Here is a 6,821-nt window from a genome sequence, read left to right on the forward strand (position 1 = left end):
GAACCACAGGGTCGCAGATTCAATTCCCAGGTAGAGCTCATTCCTGGGATGTGGCCAGGTCCCCAGTAGGGGGTGAACAAAAGGCAACCACACATTGATGTTTCTCTACCTCTTTGGCTCCCTCCCTTCCCTTCTCTCTAAAAAAATATTTAAAAAATTTTTAATACCTCATGAAACAAAAATTCTACATCTAGGAATTTATCATGATAAAAAAATTGGAGAAATGTATAAATATATGTATATGATTATAATCTGTGCCATTATATTCATACTTACATATTAACATAGCACCTTTTATAATGCAAAAAGTGGATCGCTTCTCAACCTTTTGGCTAAGATCAAGTGTAGTATTTGTTCTTACCAGTTGATGATGCAAGAAGTGGAAAGTGTCTGAATATCCAACAAGAGAGGATTGTTAAATAATTTAGGATAACCCATACAATGGTATATAATGAAGTCATTGAAAATAAAGGTATTAATATACAAAATCTATGTAGAAGAAGTCCAACCGTTTTTAATATAGTGAGAATGGTTTACGTGACATGGATCAGTGGGGGCAGTAGACACCACTGAGTGAACATGTGTACTGTGTGGCCGTCACATTCAAAACGTCTGAGCAAGTAGAGCAACGAATCTGTATCAGATTTTGCATTAAGCTTGAACATTCTTCCGTGGAAACTATTTGGATGATTCAGAAGGCTGCAGCTGTGGGCAACTGGTGATTGGCAGCTTCATCACGACAGCACACCTGCTCATGCATCACATCTTGTGCAGTTTTTTGGGGAAACATCAAATCAGCCAGGTGACTCAGACCCCCTACAGCCCAGATTTGGTGCCCTGTGACTTCTGGCTTTTCCCAAACTAAAATCACCTTCGAAAGGGAAGAGATGTCGGACCATCAGTGAGATTCAGGAAAATACCTCAGGATAGCTGATGGCGATTGGGAGAACTAGGTGAGTTCCCAAGGTGCCTACTTTGAAGGAACGGGACTGAAGTGTCATTGTCCTGTGTAGAATGTTTCTTGTATCTTGTATCTTCTTCAATAAATGTCTCTATTTTTCATATTAAATGGCTAGATACTTTATGGACAGACCTCATGTGTCATAACGTTTTTGTAAACATTTACTTTCTGAATATATTACATTCCTGTTTACGCTGTTGATATTGGTGATGTTTGCATTTTGATGGAATGCATGTATTGGCAAATTGCTGTGACCATTTATTTTATAAAAGAAAAAAACCTTTGAGGCAAAAGCATGTTTCCTTTTGTGATTAAGTAATTTAAATCAATGCTCCTTACTTAACAACTCAACTTTCCCAAAGGCCTTGATTTTATGTGGCATCTCAGAGATGGAGCATGCACCATTACTCTTTAAACATCTACTTTAATTGTGCTTTTAATTTTGCATACTTTACATAGAAACCCAGATCTCTTGACAGAAGAAATGAAGTAGAAATCCTGTCCTTTCTACTTTGTCACCCTAACTGCTTGGTAAGTTAGGTTCAGGTATTCCCTGAGGTCATGTCATTCCCAAAGTTTTTAAATCCTAAACCTATAACATGGATGGAAGGCAAATATTTTTATTTTCTTTTTTCCATCACCTTTTATGGTCCCATGCCCTCTTCTACCTCCAACCACCCCCTCCTCTCACAGTTACCACACTGTTGTCCACGTCCATGAGTTCTTTCTCTTTTTTTCCTCAACCGCTCTGACCCCTCCACCCTCCCCAGATCTGTCATCCTGTTCTTTATATATGAGTATTTCTCAATTTTTAATGCAGAATAAGGTTTATTTCCTTTATTTCTAAAAGTAATGTCCTTGTTAACACTGCTCTGTTATAAAGGGTACGTGACGCCTTGTAAACCCTTCTGCGTGTAAATGTCATTTAGACTGCCTCAGGGAAGGTAGAGATGCCACCTATTGGGACCTTTAGTTTGCTTGTCATTTTGCAATAGCCAACACTTACATTACACTCGGATTATTAAATATAAAGTGGAATGTTAAATATTAAAAAAGTCTATCTTCAATCCTCCCCAAACCTATGTACTTTAAGAACTAAAGTGCCAAAAGCACTTTATTATCTGGCAGTATATTTAAAGAATGCAATTCTGCCGTAAAGATTCATGATGTATGAGAGTTGGGGAGTGTTAAGACACGGGCCATTGACTCTAATACTCAGGTACAGACTGGGAAAGTGAACTCTGATTTTAGAACTTATCAGAGAAGTAACAATGTAAGTTCTGGAGTTCACGCACGTGGTGAAATTATGAAAAATCACGCAGGGTACTGCCATGAAAGAAAAATTAATTGAGGAAAATCATGTCTGATCACTGAAGATGGGTATGTAATGAAACTGTGCATAGATTAGGTACTCAAGAGACTCGCGGATGTGTAAAAATTCAGAGGAAAGTCATAAAGGTTTAGAGGTAGAGTTTTCCTTAGAGCAATATCATCTTTTTAAAGTTAGGTTTATTGAGGTATCATTTAGATACAGTAAAATTCATCCTTTTTAGATACACAGTTCAATGGGTTTTGACACACATATCCAGTTGTGTAACCACCGCCACATTCTAGATACGGGTTACTTTAGTCACTGCAAGAAATGTTCATTTTCTTTTCATTTTTATTTATCTACTTTATTGAATTTATTGAGGTGACATTGGTTAATAAAATTATAGAGGTGTCAGGTGTACAATTCTCTCATACGTCATGTGTATAATGTACTGTGTGTTCACCACCCCAAGTCAAGTCTCCTTCCATCACATTTATCCCTCCTTTACCCTCTTCTGCCTCCCCCACCCCCTTCCCCTCTGGTCATCACCATGCTGTTGCCGAGTAGTAGCCCATTGCGTGAGTGTATCCATTCACTGATTCCTAGACATTTGAGTTGCGTTCAGTATTTTGCGATTATGAATAAAGCTGCTACAAATCTTTGTGTAGACACACATTTTCATTCTTTTCTGGGTCAGTACCTAGGAGTGGGATCACTAAGTCATACAGTGAATATATATTTAAATTTATTTTTAAAAACTGTTGAACTGTTTTCTTAAGTAGTTATATTGTTTTTGCATTTCTGTCAGGAAAGTATGATAATTCTAGTTGCTCCATATCTAGATAATTCTAGTTGCTTCACATCTTTGTCAGCACTAGGCATTGTTAGATTCTGTTGTTTTTGACCTGTTTTAATTTCAGCCATTCTAATAGGTCTTTGATGGTATCTCATTGTGGTTGTGTTTTCATTTCCCTAATGACTAATAATGTTTAACATCTTTGTATGTTACTTATATTTGTTTGATAAAATGTTTATTGAAATATTTGGACAATTTAAGTCAAGTTATTTGTTTTCCTATTATTCAGTTACAAGAGTTCTTTATATTTTCTAGATATAAGTCCTTTATCAGACAGTTGTTTGCAAATATTTTCTGCCAGTGTGTGCTTTACTTTTTCATTTTCTTTCAAAGAACAGACATTCTTTTTAAAAATATTTTATTTATTTATTTTTAGATAGAGGGGAAGGGAGGGGGGAAGAGAAGGACAAAAATATTAATGTGTGGTTTCCTCTTGTGCACCCCCTACTGGGAACCTGGCTCACAACCCAGGCATATGCCTGGACTGGGAATTGAACCGGTGACCCTTTGGTTCACAAGGCAACACTCAATCCACTGAGCCACATGAGCCTGGGCAACATTCTTAATTTTAAGTTGAATTGATCATTTTTTTATAATTTGTGATTTTTATGTTCTATACTACAAATCTTTGCTTGAACCAAGAAATACAAGTCCAGGGAGCACAGAGAGTCCCAAACAAGTTGGACCCCAAGAAGACTACACCAAGACGTATCATAGTTAAAATACCAAAGGTTAAAGATAAAGAGAGAATCTTAAAAGCAGCAAGAGAAAAGTACAGAGTTACCTACACAGGAGTTCCCATAAGACTGTCAGCTAATTTCTCAAAAGAAACTTTGCAGGCAAGAAGGGTTGGACAAGAAGTATTAAAAGTGATGAAAAGCAAGGACCTACAGCCTAGATTACTCAACCCAGCAAAGCTATCATTTAGAATGGAAGGGCAGATAAAGTGCTTCCCAGAGAAGGTAAAGCTATAGGAGTTCATCATCACCAAGCCATTGTTACATGAAATATTAAAGGGACTTGTTTAAGAAAAAGAAGATCAAAATTATGAACATTAAACGGGCAACAAATTGACAAATATCTACAACTGAATCTAAAAAAACAAGCTATCAAACAACCAGAACAGGAACAGAATGAGAAATATGGAGATCATTTGGAGGGTTATCAGCTGGCAGGGGGATGGGGTAGAATGGGGGGAAAGGTACAGGGATTACTAAGCACAAACTGGTAGGTACAGAATAGACAGGGGGAGGTTAAGAACAGTATAGGAAATGGAGAAGTCAAAGAACTTAAATGCATGATCCATGGACATGAATTAAGGGGGGGTTGCTGTAGGGAAGGGGGGGTACCAGGTGGCGGGGGGCAAAGGGGGAAAAGTTGGGACAACTGTAATAGCATAATCAATAAAATATATTTTTAAAAAGTCAAGGATACAAAAAATGTCTTGTGTTTTCATGTAGATGTTTTACATTTTGAAGTGCTGCTTTTAGATCTATGATCCATTTCAAGTTTATTTCTGTGTATTACATGAGAGAAAGGTTGAAGTTCCTCTTTTTCCTTTCTTCGTTCCTTCTGTATAATTTTTAAATTGTAAAATTTAAGTAAACAAAGTATAGGCTATAGAAGTTCACAGCTTATTTACAGCAATACAAACAGTGGCAAATGTATTTGTATATAAAAAGTAAAATACTTTTAAACTTAGTAATAAATCAATTGAGAGGTTACAAGAAAGAAAATTTAGCAAATTGTAAATTAAAGAATGTATGTATAAAAGGTAACAGACAACCTCAGGTACAAAAAATACTATTATTAGATTCCAAATGTAATTGAAATAAGTTTACTGGCAAATTAATCTCTTAACCTGCATTATATTTGGTTAAATATTTCTGAGAAACGAGCCTATGCCGTTTTGGGAAAAAGAATTTTGCTATCCATAGTTATTGACAAAATTTGACGTGTTTCTTCCCTATCTTGTCTTTATTTTTAATGGAAGTACATTCCAAAATATGTTTGAAATTTTCCAATTAGATATTTTGTGACTGCTCACAGTGTGCTAGCGATAGAATACCCATTTGATTCTTGCTTAAGAAAAGAATTGTCACTTTGCACTATGATCTAGGTCAGTAGCCAGCAAACCAGGGCCTGCGGGTCTAATTCAGCCTCTGCCCATTTTTTAATTAAAGTTTTATTGGGACCCAGCCATGCCAATTTGTTTGTATATTATCTTTGGCTGCTTTCATGCCACAAGGGTAGCGCTGAGTAATTGTGACAGAGACCACATGGCCCACGAAGTCTAAAATATTTACTCTCTAGCCCTTCACTGAAATGGAATTTTAGAGAAGATTTGGGGTTAAGTAAGGGCAATAGGAGTGAAGAACTATTCTGGGAGGAAAATGGAGTTGTCTGGATATTGTTTATGAAGGACAGACATGAAGGATGTGAAGCGTGTGGGGTCCAGCTCTAGAGAGCTCAGGCCCAAGATTAAGAGATACCGTTTCTATTATAAAGGTGATGAGGACACGCTAAAAGTTTCCGAGTGGAAAAATAACAGAATCCAATGTGTGGTTGTAAAAGCAAGAACTTCTGAAATATGTACAGGAAAGTAAATATATGGCATCACCGTTGTCCGCATGAGTCATTATAGCGCCAGCCAGAATTTTAAAGATATTTTTGAGATGAAATTGACAGAATTGAATGGCAGATTGGTTGTGAAGGTCAGAAATGCCAATTTTGATGTTTGAGACTGGCAGTCACATTAACTGGGACTTTTTGATATGTTGTTGAGTTGTGATACTTGTGGTAATTCTACATGGAAGTGTCCATTAGGGAGTTGGAGGTAGAGATGGAGAGCTGAGTCAAAATAGAAGAGGTCTCCTCTTAGTACTTTGATACCGCTGTCTTAAGCCTGCAATTTGCTATACATATCGATGAAAGACACAGTAATAAGTTTACTGCTAATAAAAGGAGAAATGTGATTTAAAAGTGGCAAGACAGGGTGGGGCTGGATAGAGGTTGGGGAGAGGAGAAAAAGCAGGAAAAACTCTGATAGCATCAACAATAAAAATAACAGTAAAAAAGAAAAGTGCAATATGCCCTGGCTGCTGTAGCTCAGTGGATTGAGTGGCAGCCTGTGGACCAAAAGTTTGCGGGTTTGTTTTCCTGTGAGGGCACATGCCTGGGTTGTGGGCCAGGTCCCCAGTTGGGGGCACCAAGGAGGCAACCAATCGATGTATCTCTCACACATCCATGTTTCTCCTCCTCTCTCCCTCTTTAAAAATAAAATAAATAAAATCTTTTAAAAAGGGCAATGGTGCATAAAATGTGGGAACAGGTTGGCCATTAGGGGGGGATATTACCGCTGGACTAAAACAAAAATTGAAGGGAAGCATTGCCTTGAATGTAATATTTCAGCTCTTCATACTAGTTATTGTTTATTTCATTGTTGTCTTTTGAAAGATATAAACTCTAAATTATTCATGGATAACAAGGTAAAGTGTGGTTGCTTTACGGAGATATAGTTGACAAGTAACATTGTGCAAGTTTAAGGTGTACAGCGTGATGTTATAATGAACTCATACATTGTATATTGTGAAATGATTACTGCGATGCAGTGAGCTAACACATCCATCACCTTATGTAGTTACCTTTTTGTTGTGTGTGGCCAGAACATTTAAATCTTCTCTCCTAAATTC

At 37.1% G+C, this 6,821-nt stretch overlaps 1 pseudogene; it reads left to right on the plus strand.

Moving 5' to 3' along the window:
- Positions 1 to 312: 312 nt before the first annotated feature.
- Positions 313 to 438, plus strand: LOC112313436 (U2 spliceosomal RNA; annotated as a pseudogene).
- The last annotated feature ends 6,383 nt before the right edge of the window (positions 439 to 6,821 follow it).

Source organism: Desmodus rotundus, chromosome X, assembly GCF_022682495.2.
Source record: "Desmodus rotundus isolate HL8 chromosome X, HLdesRot8A.1, whole genome shotgun sequence".
NCBI lineage: Eukaryota > Metazoa > Chordata > Mammalia > Chiroptera > Phyllostomidae > Desmodus > Desmodus rotundus.